The 18,533-nt window shown below is 41.0% G+C and overlaps 1 protein-coding gene and 1 pseudogene across 3 annotated transcripts in view; one reads left to right on the forward strand and one right to left on the reverse strand.

Annotated features, from left to right (window-relative positions):
- Positions 1–18,533, forward strand: part of SORCS2 (sortilin related VPS10 domain containing receptor 2) — a 1,276,597-nt gene that overhangs the window by 173,119 nt on the left and 1,084,945 nt on the right. The window lies entirely within an intron of this gene.
- Positions 2,974–18,472, reverse strand: LOC138147715 (E3 ubiquitin-protein ligase NRDP1 pseudogene; annotated as a pseudogene).

The raw sequence follows: 18,533 nt of genomic DNA on the forward strand, positions 1-18,533 counted from the left end.
AGTAGTAGTAGTAGTAGTAGTAGTAGTAGTAGTAGTAGTAGTAGTAGCAGTAGTAGTAGTAGCAGTAGCAGCAGCAGCTGCATTTATATAGCATCTTAGAGTTTGCACAACTCTTTAAAAATACTGTCTCATTTTATTCTCATAACAACCCTGGGAGCTAAGTGCTATATAAATGCTATTTATTTTGTTGTTATTGTTGCTGTTCCATTGTTTCAGCTGTGTGCTACTCTCCATGACCCTATTTGGGATTTTCTGGGCAAAGATACTGGAGTGGTTTGCCATCTCCTTCTCCATCTCATTTTACAAAAGAGGAAACTGAGGCCAACAGGGTTAAGTGACTTGCCCAGGTTTGCAGCATAGCTAGTAAGTGTCTGAGGCTGGATTTGAGCTCAGGTCTTCCTGAACTCAGGCCTGGTGCTATATCTATTGTGCTACCTGGCTGCCCCAAACGCTGTGTATAGATATGCATTATTATTATTATCCTCACTTAACAGATGAGGAATTATCTACATGGCTACTGTGTTTCCCCGATAATAAGACACTGTCTTATTAAATTTTTTGGACAGAAAAACACCAGAGGGCTTATTTTCAGGGGAGGGCTTATTTTAATGAACATTGACAGCAATTTTAATAAACAGGTAAATGTGAACAAAAAAATGTACCAGCAAGCAAATCACTGGGGAAGAACAGGATGACGCGCTCGCTGCTGCAGCTCTGATTGGATGCAGCTCGGAGCGCGGCGTGCGTTTCACCTGGGGAGAGGGGGGGAGACGGTGCATACAGAGGGTACCATAATGTAGTGTGTAGCACAGGGGATCACCTTCACTATAGTAGCAATCTCAATAGGGCTTATTTTCAGGGGAGGACTTATTTTAGAGGAATCTTACACAGTAAGGGGAGGGCTTATTTTTGGGGTAGGTCTTATTATCGGGGAAACACAGTAGTAAGAATCTGAGGCCATCTTTGAGCTCTTGTCTTCTGACTCCAGGAACAGTGCTCTATGCAATAAGCTGCCTAGCTATCTCGTTTTAGAAATGAAGAGACTAAAACAGAGCATATTCACATTTTTTTTGGAAGTGATTGAGGTAGAATTGGGACCCAAGCCTAATCAGAATCAGATTCCCCTCAAAAATCCTGTGAATTTGATTTTGTATATATTACTATTCCCATTTCACAGATAAGGAATCTCATACTCAGAGTGATGAAATCACAGTGAATCAGAGTCCTGGATTGTTAGAAAGATCCTCAGGCAGAGCAGAGTGGGAAAAAAGTGGGAAAAAGGCCCCAGATATGGAGTCAGGATACTTGGTTTGAATTCCTTTCTTGATTTGTTACCATGGGAAAATACCTTTTTCTCTCTCTGACCCTCAGTTTTCCCCTCAGTAAAATAGGAACCAATGGTCCTCTTTACCTCAGAGGATTGTTATGAAGCAAATGCTTTTTACATCTGAGACTTTTATAGAAAATGAGTTATTGTTATGTAAGACAGGTCCCTTATTTTACAGATGATGGAACAAGGCTAGAGTAAGGAAGTGACTTTCCCAAGGTCATATGCTTAAATAATCAAATTTATAACAGGAGCTGACATTTATATAGCTCTTTAAGGTTTGTAAAGCACTTTCATTTGAGGAGAATGTGGTTCATTAAAGTTAAATGACTCATTCAGGGTCACGAAGTTAGCAAATGTCAGATGCCTTCTGACACCAAGTCCACTACCCTATTCAGTGCACCACACTGCCTTTCTAGTGTCTACATTATTAGCATAGACTGATCTGGACCCTAGTTCTGACTCCAAACCAGCTTGCCTCTTGCTATACCTCATTCCCAGTCTAGTTTGGGGCTCAGTTGTAATGCAATTTGATTCTGCCTCTCCCCACCTGCCCCCTAGTTATTTAGCATTCCTCTTTGGTACCAAGGATTTTTGCACAATAACCTCATCTCCTACATCTTTATTTCTGTCCATGTCCAGAGTCTGCCCTTAGTCCCTTTGGTAAACACAGTGGTTGACTCAGCTTTACAACCAAGGCGGAATATTAATGCAGTCCTAAGGGATGACCTTATGCTGTGATCTAAGGCTCACTTCTAAATCAGAGATACTGATCTCTAGAAAGGGAAACTAGTAAAAGGTGGAAGAGGAGAAGGAAGTGGAAAAGGAGGGGGAGAAGAAGGAACCCATGGGAGTGGAGGAGGTGGAAGAAGGGGAGGAGGAGGGACAGGTAGAAGAGGAGAAGTTAGAAAAAGAGGAGGAAGAGGTAGAAGAGAAGGAAGAAAAGAGGTGGAAGAAGAGGAAGAGGAGAAAAAGGAGGATAAGGAGGGGAAGAGGTGAAAAAGGAGGTAGAAAAGGAGGAGGAACATGTGGAAGAGGAGAAAGTAAAAAAGGAGGAGGAACAGGTGGAAGAGGAGGAGGAAGAGCTAGAAAAAGAAAAGGGAGGAAAGAAGGAAGAGTTGAAAGAGGAAGATGAGGGAGAGTAGAAAGAGGGGATGAGGAGAAGAGGTTGGAGGAGGAGGAGGGACATTAGCGTTGCCTGAAATGGATTTCTTTCTGGATTGGTCACATTCGTGATGAAGGCGGTTCCTTGACCATGCCCATTTCTTCACTTCTGGCTTTCCTGCCCTTCCCACTGTGATCAGCCCCAGACTGGTCTTTGATGGTTCCCAGGAATAGATCGAAGTTCTTGGCAGAACCTTTCTTACAGGAAGCCTTTTCTGATGCCCTCTAATTCTCGCACATCCCTTCGGTTGACATTCCTGCTTTATCTTTATGTGTGTGTACACACACACGCACACGCACACGCACACGTGTGTAATATGTGATTTTATATCAGGCTCTATCCAGCCATCCCTACCTTGTTTGCACATTACACCGCGAGCTCCTTGATGTCAGGGACGGTCTTGTTTTTCTTTGCATTTTCAGCACCTAGCAAAGCGTCTGGTTTACAGTAGGTGCTTAATAAATATTTATGGACTGATCATTGGACATTCTATCCTTCCTTCTTTAGTGGTATTATATTGTTTTAATCCTTTCAATTCTGATTATTTGATTCTGTCCTGGAATACTTCAATGTTCTTTCAGGGAAGTGCTGATCATAAAATGTTAAGAGTTTGAACAGGTAACTTAGAGATAGGTTGTACGGTGGATAGAATGCTGAACCTGTAGTTAGGAAAATCTGAGTTCAAATATTGCCTTAGACACTTATCTGTGTGACCCTGGGCAAGTCAGAGTTCTCTAGGTCTGAGTTTTCTCATCTGTAAAATGAGAGTGTTGGACATCGTGGTCTCATATTTCCAGCCCTAAATCTAGATTCTGTGAATCCCTCATTTTACAGAAGGCCTAGAAATGGGAAATGACTTTTATAACATCACAGGGGTCATGAGCAGAAGAACCAAGATTTAAACCTATTTTCTCTGATACCAAATCAGTATAATGATGTGATCCTTCTCCAGTGTGGAAGGCAATATCTATCTATGAATCAGGCCTATACTGTTTAGCAGAAGATTGGAAGATTATAATGTTTCTCTTACAAAGGGATATAATAATAAAAACATGGATATAGTGCTTTCCGGCTAATAAAACTGGTGCAGAGGAGAGGAGAGGATGGGAACAAGCTTTTGTTAAGTGAGTATTATGTACCAGGGTAGCTAGGTGGTGCAGTGGATAATGTCATGCCTGGAGTCAGGAAGATCTTAGTTCAAATCTGACCTCAGACACAACAGCTGTGTGACCCTGGGCAAGTTACTTGACCCTGTTAGCCTCAGCTTCCTCATCTGTAAAATAAACTAGAAAAAGAAATGGCAAATCTTGCCAGTGTCTTTGCCAAGAAAACTTCAGATGGTGTCATTAAGAGTCATACATGACTAAAACAGCTGAACAACAACAACAAATTTAGCCAGGCATTTTGCTAAGAGCTTTACAAATATTATGTTATTTGATCCACATAACTACTTTGGGAGGTAGGTGCTATTATGATTTTCATTTTACAGTTGGAGAAACTGAGGCACACAGAGGTCAAATGAGTTGCCCAGTAGAGGCACACAGCTACTAGTTGTCTAAGGTCAGATTTGAACACAGATCTTGATTCCATGCCTAGTGTTCTATCCACTGAGCCATCTAGCTGCCTTAAAGAGAGGTCAAGATATTAAGTCAGACTCAGAGCCCTGCTCTGCTACCTACCAGATAGGTGGTAACTTTTCTTATCTGTATTTTAAGGAAGTTGAACTAGACAATAATCTCTTAGGTCCTTTCCAGCTCTCAACCTATGTATGATCTAATTTCCTGTTCTGTCACCAGATTCATATAATAAACCTTAGAAAGGACATTACGCATTATAGCCCTGAGAAGCAGGTAATGAAGTATTATTTACTTTTTTCCTTTTCCCCACCTCCCCCCTTGTCTTTTACAAATGAGAAAATTGAGGCAAAGAGAGGTTTTAAGTGGCTTCCGTATGGTCATAGGACCAGTCAGTGGCAGAGCCAGGATTTAATACATTTTTTGGCCAAGTTCAGAATTCTTTCCATGATGCCACCTTTCCCCTCGTCTAGTTAAACCTGGCTTAATTTGAAAGCCAAGGACTGGAAAAAGTGAACTCTAAGTTAAACCAGTTGGTTTTATTGAATTGTTTTGAATCATGCCCTATTTTGAATAAACTAGGGTTGATTAATGTGGTTTCACTATATACTTTAAAAGACCCACGTCCTTTATTCTATTTTCAGCCTTAACATTAAATCATTATGTAAATTCTTAGTGTTCTTTGTGTGCTTTCCTTAATGTGCTTACCATTCTCCACTTTATATTATGGTTTGTGTCTAATGGCGGGTTTGCAGAGGCATGGGAACAGGAATCAGGTCTGGCTTCTAGGTTTTGTGTCTAACACTAACCAGTTGTGTGACATTAGGCAAGTTGCTTTCTTCTCTGAGTCTCATTTTCCTCATATGTAAATTGAGGGGTTTGGACTAGATTCTTCCTAAGTACTCTTCCAGCTCTGACACCATGTGTTCTTGTTGTTGACCTGCCTTTCTTCCTTGATTATAAGCTCCTTGAGGGCAGGAATTGTGTGTTATCCACATTTGTATTCCTTTCCTTCGCACGACTAGTATAGGGCCTATGCAGTGGGTATGCAAAACAATTTTTAAATCTTGTCAAACCTAGATAACCTATAATCAAATGCTTTTCCTTCCATTTCTACTTTTCCTATTGGTGAAACTAAGGGAATTAAAGGATGAGCAGAAGAAAGGGATTGAATCAGTGTTATAATGAGAAGGAAAAACAAGAAAACAGATTTCCTCTTCTGTTAATTAAAAACAAGGGACAACCAGACTTAGAGCAAAAAAACAAAAAATGAAGAAAGTTGCCAGTTTTGTGATTCTCTGGGATCTCAGATTCAAGTTTGATATAAGACCCGAGAAGATATTATGACGAATATGCTGACGACAGGAACAGAATGAAAAATCATCGCATTTGAAAAGGTTTCCTTAAAGGAGCATAATAATCTTTGTACTTGGGGGATTTTTTTTTTGTCAGTTCATTGCTTTATTTTTACAGTTTCAACTTCCAAAAGGGTTTTGTTAACCTTTCAGAAAACACAAAACCTGCTGCCACCCCATGGTGGTGGTGATGGTAGCGATGGTGTGCCAGGTCCTGGAAGGCCAAGCAATGTCACAAGAAGTAGGTATGTTTGCCTGGGGTTCCTATGATGGTTCTCCACTCAGACACACTGGGTTTTGCCATGTATTTCCTTTAAAAGAAGAATATGAAACAAAGATTTCTTTGTTAAGATAATCATATCCTTTAATAAGCAAAGTAGATAATATCTTTAGAGTAAACTTTTAAAGAAACAAATGTTAACGTATCTTTTTGTACCTTTCTACTAATCCTTAACTTTTATGGATTAATAAACTTTTTAATTGCTTAAATATTTATTGATTAAATCAAATCCTAATGTCATATGATCTTCCTTTGGAATATTTTCATTTTTATAATTCTCTATGAACTTTGTTGTCTAAAGTTGACACTTGCTCTTCATGCCCAGGGCTGTGTTAATGTCAAATCTTCCTGTCTTTTAGCTGAAAGTAGCTTTGATTTCCCTCCTGATAGTTCGTTAATTCTCCCAAACTCATAAGAGGGAAAAGGTTAGTTTGCCTTATAAGTGTAATCAGACCTTGAAGGTTTACTGTCTTCTATGAGGAAAAAGAATTATAGAAAGACAGAGTTGGGTCATATAGTCTAGTTCCCTCATTCTACATTCTACAGATGAAGAAACTATAGAATGTAGAGATGTATAAAGACTTACAGCTAATTAATGATTGTCTATGTTTTCCTAGCAATTATCATTTATCCTTGATGCTTGTTTATCTGGCTAATACCCTAGTCTGGTCATCTGTGTGGATCTCTCAGTCTCCACCTTAGCCTGTGGTCCATATCCTAGCTAGACTGACATTCTTGAAAATTCTAGACTTAGAACCTAAGTGCAGCCCAGCCCAGCGTCACCCAACAATGGTGATTTTTTTCCCTAATCTTGTCCAGAGCCATATTTCTAGCTTAATTTCCTTTTAGTGATAACATTTTATATTCTAAGTTCCCTTCCAACACTAAGATCCTTTGTTCCACATCCTGAGTTTCTTTCCAGTTCTAACATTCTATAAAATAGAATGATTAAAAAAAATTCTTATTAAGTTTTATTTTTGGTGGGGTTGCTTTTGAATTTTTTTGATCTCTTTTTAAGCAAGGAAATTGTAAATAAATTAAATTCCCAACACATGAGAACCATGGTGGAAATATCACTGGTTCACTCTACTCAAACACAGAGAGCTCCCTAAATGGGGAGAAATGCAAAGAGAACAAAAGACCAAAGCAAATGACAAAACTATTGAAAGACAGTCACAGAACAGGTGAGGATGTGTGGAGTATCCACCACCACAGCTACAAAGAGCAGAGGGCCACAGGCAGTGATTTTTAATTGGTTATGCTCACCCCTATCCTTCTCCTCACCCACCAAACTTCAAACACTAACTCCTATTTATGAAGGAGGGAGGAGGAAAGACGGCTCAGCTGGCAAATTTCTGTTCCCTCATATTATGTTAGAATCTACCACCCTAGGGTGGAGATATCAGTATTCCTGCTTAGCACAGAAGTTATGAGTGTCCCCCTGTTTCCACTCTTCCACATCAGTGCCAATCAGTTATTGTTTGTCTCACACTCACTCCTCTTTGGGCTTCTGACTTTATGTCTTGTTTTTTGGTTTTACCCTAAATGTTGCTGAGCACCAGGAGGCTGACTTGTTCCAAATTTCTGATTTTTATTTTCTAACCAAAGACCTTAAGAGGTAGAGAAATACCTCCTTTCATTTGTCTGAAGTCAATGGACTCTTTGATTTCAGAAAAAAATTTGCACCTAGAGACCCTGGGGGAGTGGAGAGAGTAGGGACTTTTCCAACCAGGCTGATCTCTTACAGAAATTTAGGGTGAAAGAGTAAGAAAAAAGGAATAAATGATATCCATATCCCTAACTCCATCTTGATTGCTAGGGACTGGAGAAGTAAGGGAGGAATAGATGAATAACGTCAAGCTAGGAGAATGGGACAAATGGGGCTTAATTACAGGTGATGGGGGTTGGGGTGGTGAGAGGTGAGAGCCATGGTCAATGGGGTCTTAGGGTTTTCAGAAATCATTTTTACTTGATGGTCTCACTGTGGTTCTCTTCATTTCCTGTACACCAGGGGGCATGTATCATGTCAAACCCTGGCTCTGGCCCTTGGTCTTCATCCATGTTTTCCTTCTTCCAAGCATTCACCACTACTGTCATCTTGCCAGTGACAAGTTGGCCTTGCACCTCACAAAGCAGTACTGCTTCGTCAGATCTGTCTCTAGTGTGTCCAGGGCCAGGGGCCAGTTGCCCTTGGGGGGTGTTTTTATTCAGCTTATTGGCAATGGTGCTGAACAGCCACTTTCTACCGACGTCTTAATTACTGGTTGGTGCATAGCTTCTGGGGTGGAGATCCCACCCTCCCAGCTTGTCACCCTTTCTGGCTGCAAGGGGTTCACCCACTGTACAGTCTCATTATACTCATTGATATCTTCCAGTTCCTGAAAGCTGGGGTTGCCACTGTGGAGGGCACGGGCATAGGCCTTCAGCAGCTGGATGTCTCGTTTCTGCTCTGCCAGCTGGTATTTCTGCTCGGCCGATGTCTTCTCTAGCTCAGTGATGTGTGTCTCTTGCTGTTGGACCATGGAGTGGAGGTGCTTGATGCAGTTGTGGTTGGGTAGTTCCTCATTGGACATCTCTAGCCCACAGCCATTCTTGCAGGCCACGGGACACTTGGGGTTATGCTCACAGCTGATGAGATGAGCCATGAGATTGTCAAGCCTCAGGATGGCGCTGCAACCAGCAACAGCATTGTTGCAGGTGATCTGAAGTTTGGACAGCATATTCCGCATAATTCGGGGAATGGGGCGCAGGTGAGGGACCGTGACCACGCTTCCATCCACAGGGCATGTCTGCTGCCAGGAGGACCCCTGGGTGATGCAGGTGCTGCAGAACGCATGCTCACAGTTAGGGGCTTGCACGGGCTCCTCAAGAACACCACGGCAGATGGGGCAGATGAGGTCCTCATCCACATCTCCCAGGAAACGGGCCCTGTCATATCCCATGGCTTTATGCTGAGGCCAGGCCCTGGCAGATGGTGTGGGGGCAGGGTCTGTGTTCACAAGGTCCCAACCCCTGGCCAGCTATCCCATGTTTTTGTGAGATGCTCCCAGTAACCCATCTTGTAAGTTATGCTGAGGTTCAGCCTTCTTTTCCATGGCGGCCCTATCACCAAGGGGATGGCTGTGATATCACAATCAGGGTCCCTAGCTCTAGGAACATTCTGGATTCTTTGTGCCACTGAACCGGCTGAGGCAGAGTCCCCTGTGCCTGTCATGGCACTTGGTCCCTGATCTTTTCAAAACTACTATTTTTTTTCATAATTACCAAATCCAATGATTTTTTTCTTAATCCTTATACTTCTTGACTTCTCTGTTGACTAAGAAGATTTTCTCCTGAATACTCTCTCCATCCTGGTTTTTCAAGACACTTCTCTCTCTTAGTTGTCCCTCTACCCTTCCAATAACTGAGGTTAGCAAGCAACATCACTTTCATTGTTCTTGTTAAGTCATTTTTCAGTCATTTCCAACTCTTCATGACCCTATTTGAGGTTTTCTTGGCAGAGATAATGAAGTGGTTTGCTATTCCCTTCTCCAGCTCATTTTACAGATGAGGAAACTGAGGCAAACAGGGTGAAGTGACTTGCTAGTAAGTCACACAGCTAGTAAGTGTCAGAGGCCAGATTTGAACTCATGAAGCGAGTCTTCCTGACTCCAGGCTTGGTGCTCTTTCCACTGCACCTCTTAGCTGTCCCTCTCAAAATCACAGTCATCCTTACTTCCTCACTTTTCTTCACCCTTTCAATCAGTTACTAAGTCCTGTGGATTCTCCATAGCACGCCTCACCTCAATCCCATTTCCTTTATCTTTATAATCACTCTCATATATACCATAACCTAAACCATTAGTCTAAGCCTTACTCACCTCTGGATTATTGTAATAATTTCCTAATTGACTTTTCTGTCTGAAGTTCCACCCCAACCCCCTTCTAATCCATTCTTTACACAACCAAGTGATTTTCCTAAAGTACAGTTTTAATGATGCCACTCCCTCCACTCAATAAATGCCAGCTCCCCCTTATTGGCTATAGGATCAAATATAAATTTCTCTGTTTGGAATTTATAAGCTCTTCCCCACCTAGCTCCGACGTATCTTTTTAGCCTTATTATTTATTTATTAGTCCTCTTCAGAAACTCAAATGCATGTAATAACTCCAACGGTGTAAATAAAATGAACAAAAGGCAACAACAAATCAAAACGAATACTCTGTAATTATAATGACCAAACTTGACCTCAAAGAAGAGATGTGAGAAGCTACCTTCCTCCCTTCTTTATAGAAGGTTAAGGGTGATGTGGCGGGCATGATTTGGTTGAGGTATTTATTAATTTTAATGACCTGTCTTTTTCAGTCTTTTAAAAAATTTTTTTTTTCTAAGAATCGGTTCTCTAGCTAGGGCAAGGAGGAAGTATATACTGGGGAATCAAAGTGATCTTAAAATATAATCTATCAATAATATTAATTTTAAAACCTTTTTGCCCATGATTGTCTAACACATATGAGGCCAGTATACTCTTTACCACACGACTTTTAAAGGCAATGGACATTTGGAGAACTGAACCTTCTTGAATAAAAGGTTGCTCGAGAGAAGTGAAGATATTTGGGGGAAAATTTCTAACTCTGTTACAAACATACAAATAAATTGCAAATATAATCCTTAGCAATAACTCTCAAGTTATAAGATGCATAAGCATGCTTGCAAGTAGGATAGCATTGTTTTCTCTCTCTTGGGCCCAGGGATTTTAGTCCATGAAGTCTTCCCTGATCCAAACTAGGCAGAGAGAGGAAAAGAATGAATAAGAAGTTAGATAAAGGTGCTACTATTCCTTCTTCAATTGTCAGGAAAAGAAAGAAGAGGAAAGGAAAGGAAGAGAGACAAGAAAGAGGAGATGAAGGGAAGAGAGAGGAGAAGGAAGAGGAGAGGAAAGAAAGAGAGGAGAGAAGAAAGGGGAAAAGAAGAAATCACCTCAGAATATGTCTATGTTTATCCTCATCCACCATCTCTGGTCTACTCAAGTCACATGTTAGGGTCCTTCTTAGCAGAAATAGGCGATTCCTCAGCTCTTCTTGGGTTGGCAGCAATCAGAGATCTGGAACTTGAAAAGCCATCAAGTCTGTCACCATTTTACAGATGAAGAAATCAGGGAAACCAATTGACTTACCTGAGTTCACAAAGATTGGTAACACTGTTCAGAGGCAAAAATTGAACCCAGATTACAATCCAGTGTTTCCTCCATTGTATTATGTTGCTTCCTCTTAGCTCTCTGCCAGAAATGAAAATTATCGGGGGCACCTCCTTCCTTTGTTAAAGGGATGACTCAGTTTTGGACCAAGGAGGTCCTGCCCTGTTAACAATAGAAAGCTGCCTATTCAATCTGGTTCTCTTGAGACCTGTTGTATTACCTGGTTTCGAGTCAGTGAAGGCCTAATTTGCATTGCCTCTCTTTCCAAAGAGCTAGAAAGAGCTTGATGTCATTAACAATTACCAAAATGACAAGGATAGTTAAACAGACGTCTTCTTTTTTGACTGATTAGTAAACTGAGGCCCAGGACCAACAGCCTGGATCTTCTGACTCTCATTTTGTATACTTTCTGCTATGTTGGCTAGTTTCTGTCGATACCACTTTCTATACTTTGAATGTTTGCATTGAGAAAGGATGCTCTGATCCCATCAGGTTAAAATCAGCCATGGAGAACATTTCCTTCATCATGAATGGTATATTTGAAAGAATTACCCCATTTAGAGAAAGGATGTATTCCATTTAGATGTGATCCACAACTTGCTGTGTGAGGAGAGATTAAATGACTCTTCAGACCACAGGCCTTATTTTGGGTTTGTTTTACTCTTCCTTTCTCAAGGATGCAGTCTGATCGTTAATTGTTATGACTTATAGTTCACTTTTGCCTTGGTTTGGCAAGGCACAGTTGAGTTGGGGTGTGTCCCCCTGATGAGGGAGTCTAATTTTACAGCGTTTGAGTTCATACAATAGATTACCTGTAGTTTTTGAAAGAAAGGTATTATGCTTGTATTGATTGGCTTTAATTTGACACTTGACTGAGAGGGAAAAAAAATGGCTTCTTAGTAATTCAGTTGTATTGATTTACCCTGATTGTAGGGAATAGGTTGCTAGCTATTTCTTTTTCCAGGAAAAAAAATGAGGAAGGGCATTGTATACTTACATCTGCTTCTTTTATCTTTGGATCTCATGCTGGAAGATGTGGGATCCTCTTTAATTAGTAGAAGTGGGATCCTTTTAAATAAGGATCCTTAGAGAAAAGCTGGTCCAACCCCTCTCAGGCTCAGACTGATTTCTTGACCTGCCCAAAGTTATAGGAGTGGGAAGAATCAGAATTGGGATTTGAACCTGGGTCCTTCAACTCCAAAACTAGCATTCTCTCCACTTCCCCAATAATGATGGAGAATGGATCCTTTTGTTCTTTCCCAGCTCAGTGCAGGAAATTAGTGGTTGATTGAGAAGTTAAAACTACTTACAAGAGGAGAGGGAGCTTGTTAGAGTGGCAAGAATGTTGAACTGAGAGTTGGAAGTCCCGAGTTTAAGTCCTGGTCTCAGACACCCTGTTTACTTCAGTTTCTTCATCTGTAAAAAGAGCTGGAGAAGGAAATGGCAAACCATTTTAGTATCTTTGCCAAGAAAACCCTAAATGGGATCATAAGTGACTGAAGAACAACAAACTTGACATTTCTTAAGTGTGTGCCGTCTAAGACTAGGCCTTAATCTCAGTACTTCTGACTCCAAGTCCGATGTCCTTGTGTCCTTATTTATTGACCTGAGAAATAGGGATGACGGTACCCATGCAACCTTAGGAAATTCATTTTTCTCTGGGTCTCACTGTGCCCACTTGTAAAATGAGAGAGTTAAACTAGGTACCCCCTGCAGTCCTTTTTCAGTTCTAGATCTATGCTGTTAATATTCACCCTGCCTCCACACCTATCCAATGAGATAGGGGATTTGCGTCTATACTTTATAACCATAAAATGCAATATAAATGTGAGCCACTATTAAAAAGAAACGCTTTCTAAAAAATAAATTTGTGTAATTGCATTTGCTCTGATCCTTTTGGGTGGCAGTCAGGAGTTTTAATGAAATGTTTAAAAATTCAAAATTAGTGCACTAATTAACTAGCTAATCCATAGAAGAGCTCAGTGAATTAGCAACCATTGTCACCCATGTTTAATAGATGAAACACTAAGGTCCAGGTAAAATAATTTTTCTGAGTAAAAGTCAAGAAGCTAGCTCCCAGGCCTGTGCTTAACTGCTTTCATATTCAATTGATTTAATCCCAACTATGTCAATATCGTAAGTCTCATGTTTACATTTATGAAAATGGCAATTGATTCAACCTATTGTTCACATTTATGTTTGGTCAAGATTTGGAACTGGAAGGGACAGCTAATGGAATGCCCTCATTTTACAGATGAGGAAACTGAGGTCCAGAGAAGCTAAATGGTCTGCCCTAGGTTACACAGGCAGAATTTGAATTTGGACACTTAACAGCCTTCTATTAAAATTTTAAAAAGTACGTAGGACATACTTTTTAGTTTAATTCAAGTTACTAACATTTTTCTCCATCACTTTTTAAGTCTAGATAATCAATAAAACAATTAAATCAAGCACTGATTTTCCTTACACTGAAATGTGAACAATTTGCTTGAAACCATTGGTTGCAGCTAGCTGTGATAGACTCTAGCCTCCTCTGCCTCCAAAGTCAATGTATGTACCTGCAGAACAGTGTCTGTCCCATGAGGCCTCTGAGTATTTGCTTAAGGCTTATTGGAGGGCTGATTCTACCCTGATTACCCCACCCTTTTAGTGGGACATGGTTAAAAAATGACTTAACATAGAAATATGTCTTACCTTATTAGAAAGTCAGAGGGAGGATATAAGAAGGATATAAATGGGGGAGGATATAAGAGAGAGCAGATTGGGGGAAGGGGTATTCAGTAGGATCACTCTTTTGGGGTGGGGGAGTGGGGAAAGATGGGGAGAAAATTTGTAAGTCGAAATCTTGTGGAAATGAATGTTGAAAACTAAAAATAAACAATTTTTTTTTTAAACAATAGGGGTTAAGTAACTTGCTCAAGGTTACACGGCCAGTTATTTCTGGGTGTGGTGCTGAGTATCTGAGCCCGGATTTTGATCCAGGTCATCCCGACACTGGAGCCAGTGCTCTTACTCGCTGAGCCACTTGGCTGCCCCCAAGCAATTGGGGTTAAGTAACTTGCTCAAGGTTACACGGCCAGGTGTTTCTGCGTGGGTGCTAAGTGTCTGAGCCCTGGATTCGATCTCCAGGTCTTCTCAACACTGGAGCCGGTGCTCTTACTCGCTGTGCTACCTGGCCGCCCCAAAATAAACAAATTAAACAAAAAAAATGATAACAACAACATAAACAGGGTACTTTGATCCTTCATTAGTGTCCAGTCTAGAGGCCACCTCATCTCTAGCTCCTCACTCAGTGATTCTTGTCCAGATCTTTCCACAAACCCTCCCTGGAAGACTTCCTAGGCTTCCTAGACACTATGGCTGCTTTTAGGCTAATATCTGTTGCTATCCCTGCTACCTTCTCTTTGTCAGTGATATGGTCTTATCCTCAGGCCTCTGATGCCATCCTGGGGAAGCTGTGACCACCTCTCTATTCCTGGGCTAGTCTCTTGTCTTTCTCACTCTTCTGAGATCCTGGGGTTTCATGATTCTGCCTCCCTGGGAGAAATATCGGTGTGAAAAATATGGGCTTTGGAGGCAGGGAGAGTCTGGGAATTGATTAAAACATCACCAACAGCAATAACAATAATAGAACTAACAATGCACACATCTAAGATTGTGCTTTCAGATTTACAAAGTGCCTCCTCCCTCACAGCAGCCCAGCAAACCATCAACAATATATGAATAAGTCTAGCTCGGAGTTAAGAGCCCAAAACGCCAGACCTGAACAACCCACCACAATTTATGTAAAGCTTTTCATTATAACACTGGGGAGTATTAGCATATTTTAGAATCTCTTATCAGCACTTCAAGGATAACAGGAGTTGGGGCTGAACTAGTTGGGCCTACCAAAGAACAAACAAAGTCTATTTGCACATCCAAAAAACCAGCTGGTAAGTGGGAAAGGCCTTATCTTGAGGAGACTGGAGAAGCTCACACTTTCTATTCTCCTGGCTTCAATGACAGTCTGTTTCCAAGCACCCTGAAAGAATCAGTCATTGCTTAGAACTGCACCAGATCCCCTTCCCCCCACCCCTCTCTAGTCAAAGGGGAAAAAAAAAAAACCCTACACCCCTCTAACAACTCTTTCCCGGGTCTTTCTAATGGGCGCTGGAATTCTTTCCTGCCTGGGAAGGTACTATCTCTGCAGGGCTGTGTGTGTGTCTTCCTTGTGGGGCTTATTAGCCTGCCTATCCATGGGAGCCTGTCTCCATCTGGATGACCCAGGCCATTCTGGGGGAGCCGACTGACCTGGGTGTAGGCTAGCTCAGCCTTATTAAGAGGCAATGTTCTCACCCTCAAAGATGCCACAGGGATTTGGAAATCAAAGGGCATAGACCCCTTGGAGATTTTTTATCCCCTGGAGATTCTCATTTGGAAAACAAATTAGCTGGCCTGATAACAGCATAATGGAACTCTAAGGCAGATTTCTAGACCCCCCTCCTTTCTTTCCTCCTCCTCCCCATATCCCCATGTGCTTCCAAGGGGGCATTTTAATGTCTATTGCCATTATCCTTCTGTTAGGGTAGATAAGTTGCCTGCCAGTATTAAAATTCCAGGTTCTAAGATCCTTTCCAGCTTCAGCAGTCTATGTTCAACCAAGCTTTATTAAGTGCTTGATATGTGCAAGGCTCTGTCCCGAGGTTCCTTTCTGCTCATTTGTCTGTTTTCTGTCCTAAGACCCTTCCCAATTTTTTCTAAGTTCAATTCTGAGTTCTAAGTTCAATTCCAAGTTCAAAGATCTTGTCCAATTCTCATGCTCCACATTCTAGGCTTTAAGAACCTGTCCAGTTCTAACAGGTTATGGGGAAAATCCCCTTAATAAAATGATGTTTGGATTCAAAGAGCCACACTTGAGAATCTAGAGGGCCACATGTGGCTTCCAGGCCTCCGTTTCCCCCCACCCCTGGGTTATGCCTAATAGCTGAGTTTTCTTCCCTCTCCAACATCTCATGTTCCATGTTCCATGTTCCATGGTCCCTCCCAGTTCCAACTTTCTAGCCTGTGCTTCCTCTCTAACAATAGTTAGTGGAATGGGCTGAGACTGGTGTCTCTTGTGTATATTTTAGGGGACCAGAACTTTGGATACAACAGAAAAATGAAAGGATTATCCAGGGAGTGTCCAACAAAAAAATTGGTCTAAATCAAGAGCACAGACTTTAAGAAACTCACGTTATTTTGGAAAAGCGCTTGTATCTCTCTGCTGAGATGAAATCGGCCAGATAATATTAAACACAGACCCCGGAAGATTCCTTTCATAGAGGGTCATGAGTGAGAACTTGTCAGAAAGGAGAGGGGAATTTATGAAAGCCTTGATTTGTGCAAGGCTCCCAGCAGACCACACCAAGGGCTCTGTTTTTCAACAGATCTGGCAAAGGCCCATGTATTACTGTATGAGACCAGATTGTATGAGCTGGATTTTAAAAGGACACCCCATATGTTTAAATGTTGATGAGCAATATGGACATCTAGCTAATCACTCTAGAGAATAACAGTAGCTAATATTTATATGATGCTTACTATGGGTCAGACACTGTGCTAAATGCTTTACAATTATGTCCTTCGATTCTCATAACAATTCTGTGAGATATTATTATTACAATGCTATTATTATCCCCATTTTACAGATGAGGAAACGGAGGCAAACAGAGGTTAAGTGATTTGCCCAGTGTCAATAATTAATAATAATAAATATTTATTATAGCACCTACTATGTGTTCAGGAACTGTGCTAAGTGCTTTACAATTATCTCCTGTGATCTTCACAACTATACTTTGAAAAGGAAAGAGCTATTATTGTTCCCATTGTATAGATAGGGAGACAAAAGCAAATAGAGATGTAAGTGGCTTGCCCAGAGTCACCCATAGGAAGTGTCTGAGGCTGTAATTTGAACTCAGGTCTTCCTGATTCCAGGCTTATCGTTCTATGCATGCCACCATCAGAGTATGTATATCCAGCTATGCCTAGAAGCAGTGGTAAGTAACCTTATAGCCTTAACAATGGAGAACACCAAATGTGCTTTTCTTTTCCTCTGGGATAAAACTACTTTTTAAATGTTATTTTATAGAGAGAACATAGGATCATAAGATTAGAAATCTGGAACTGGAAGGAACCTTAAAGGCCATCATTTAGAGGTGAGGTAACTGAGACTGAGAAAGCTTAAGTAACTGCTGTGTGACCAAAGGTAATTTACGGATTACCCCAGGTCTGGACCTCAAACGTAGTACAGGGAACCTGGACAAGCTTATCTCAAAAGTCCCTGCTGCCAGATGATGTCATAAGCAGAGCCACAGCAAGAAACTCATTGAACCAAATGTGTACTTATATCATTCTGGTAAACTAGAAGATAAATGTTATTATGGGGTGGCTAGGTGGTACTGTGGATGGAATACTAGACTTGGAGTCAGGAAAGCTCATCTCCCAGAGTTCAAATTTGACCTCAGACATTTCCTAGATGTGTGACCCTGGGCAAGTCACTCTACCCTGTTTGCCTCCTTTCCTTATTTGTAAAGTGGAGAAGAAAACGACAAACCACTCCAGTGTCTTTGCCAAGAAAACTCCAAATGGGGCCACAAAGAGTCAGAAACAACTGAACAATAAAAAGAGATTTAGAGTTAAAAGGATCCTTGAATGTCATCCAGTGCAGAGTTGTCAAACATATAGATATGCTGGTCAAATGTTGCCCTCCACACTCCTGAGTGAGATTAAAATGTAATTATATATACACATATGGATAAAATAAATATTTCACATAATAAATACAAATACAATAGAACATAGATAATGTGTACATGTGGTTTTTTTAAACTGAAGTCCTTATTTACAGTTTAATGGTCCCTGTTTCTATTAAAGTTTGTTCTAGTCTGTCTTCCCGCCCACCCCTTGTTTTTACAGATGAGGAAACACAGACCCAAAGGGGTTACTGCACAGATAATTAGGCAGCTGATATGAGATTCGAACTAGCAACTTCTGACCACACCCTTTCTGCTATAGTGTTACCTCTTCTAACTACTCCTTAGAAGACTTATTACATTGTTGTTAAATAAGAAGTGCTAACAATTGTATGACACTTTAAGGTCCTTGAAATACTTTCTTTACAACAAACCTGTGAGTTAGGTAGCAGGAGATTTGTTATCCTTATTTTACAAATAAGGAAGCTAAGGCCACAAGAGTGACTCTCCCAAGACTCAAATTGAGGTATCCTCACTCCAAAGCATTCTCGAATGATGCTGCACTCTATATGTGAAACCATCATTTCCCAGGGAAAAATTAAGCTCACTAGAGTAAATTTACAACAGACTTTCCTGAAAAGCACCCCCTCCTTTGCCCCTCAACACTCTAGGACCTAAGTACTCTGGGAGAAAAGAAAACAAGGAGGGATTAGATTAAAAGAAAGGAAGAGCTGGTCGAGGCTGGGGTTTGGAGAGTTTACAATTAGTGGGCTCAGTGGGAGAAGGACTGGTGCTGCTAAGTGATAATAAATGTCTCTGCTGGGTCCTTAACTGAGAGAGGTTGTCTGCGGTTCCCCCTTTAATTTATTTGTTCTGTAAACATCTAAGGAAACTTGTAAAAAAAAAAAAAAGAGAGAGAGAGAGAGAGAGAGAGAGAGAGAGAGA

This window comes from Petaurus breviceps, unplaced genomic scaffold (genome assembly GCF_028583685.1).
Source record: "Petaurus breviceps papuanus isolate PSGF00001 unplaced genomic scaffold, PetGlider_PUasm1.0 140, whole genome shotgun sequence".
NCBI classification, from domain to species: domain Eukaryota; kingdom Metazoa; phylum Chordata; class Mammalia; order Diprotodontia; family Petauridae; genus Petaurus; species Petaurus breviceps.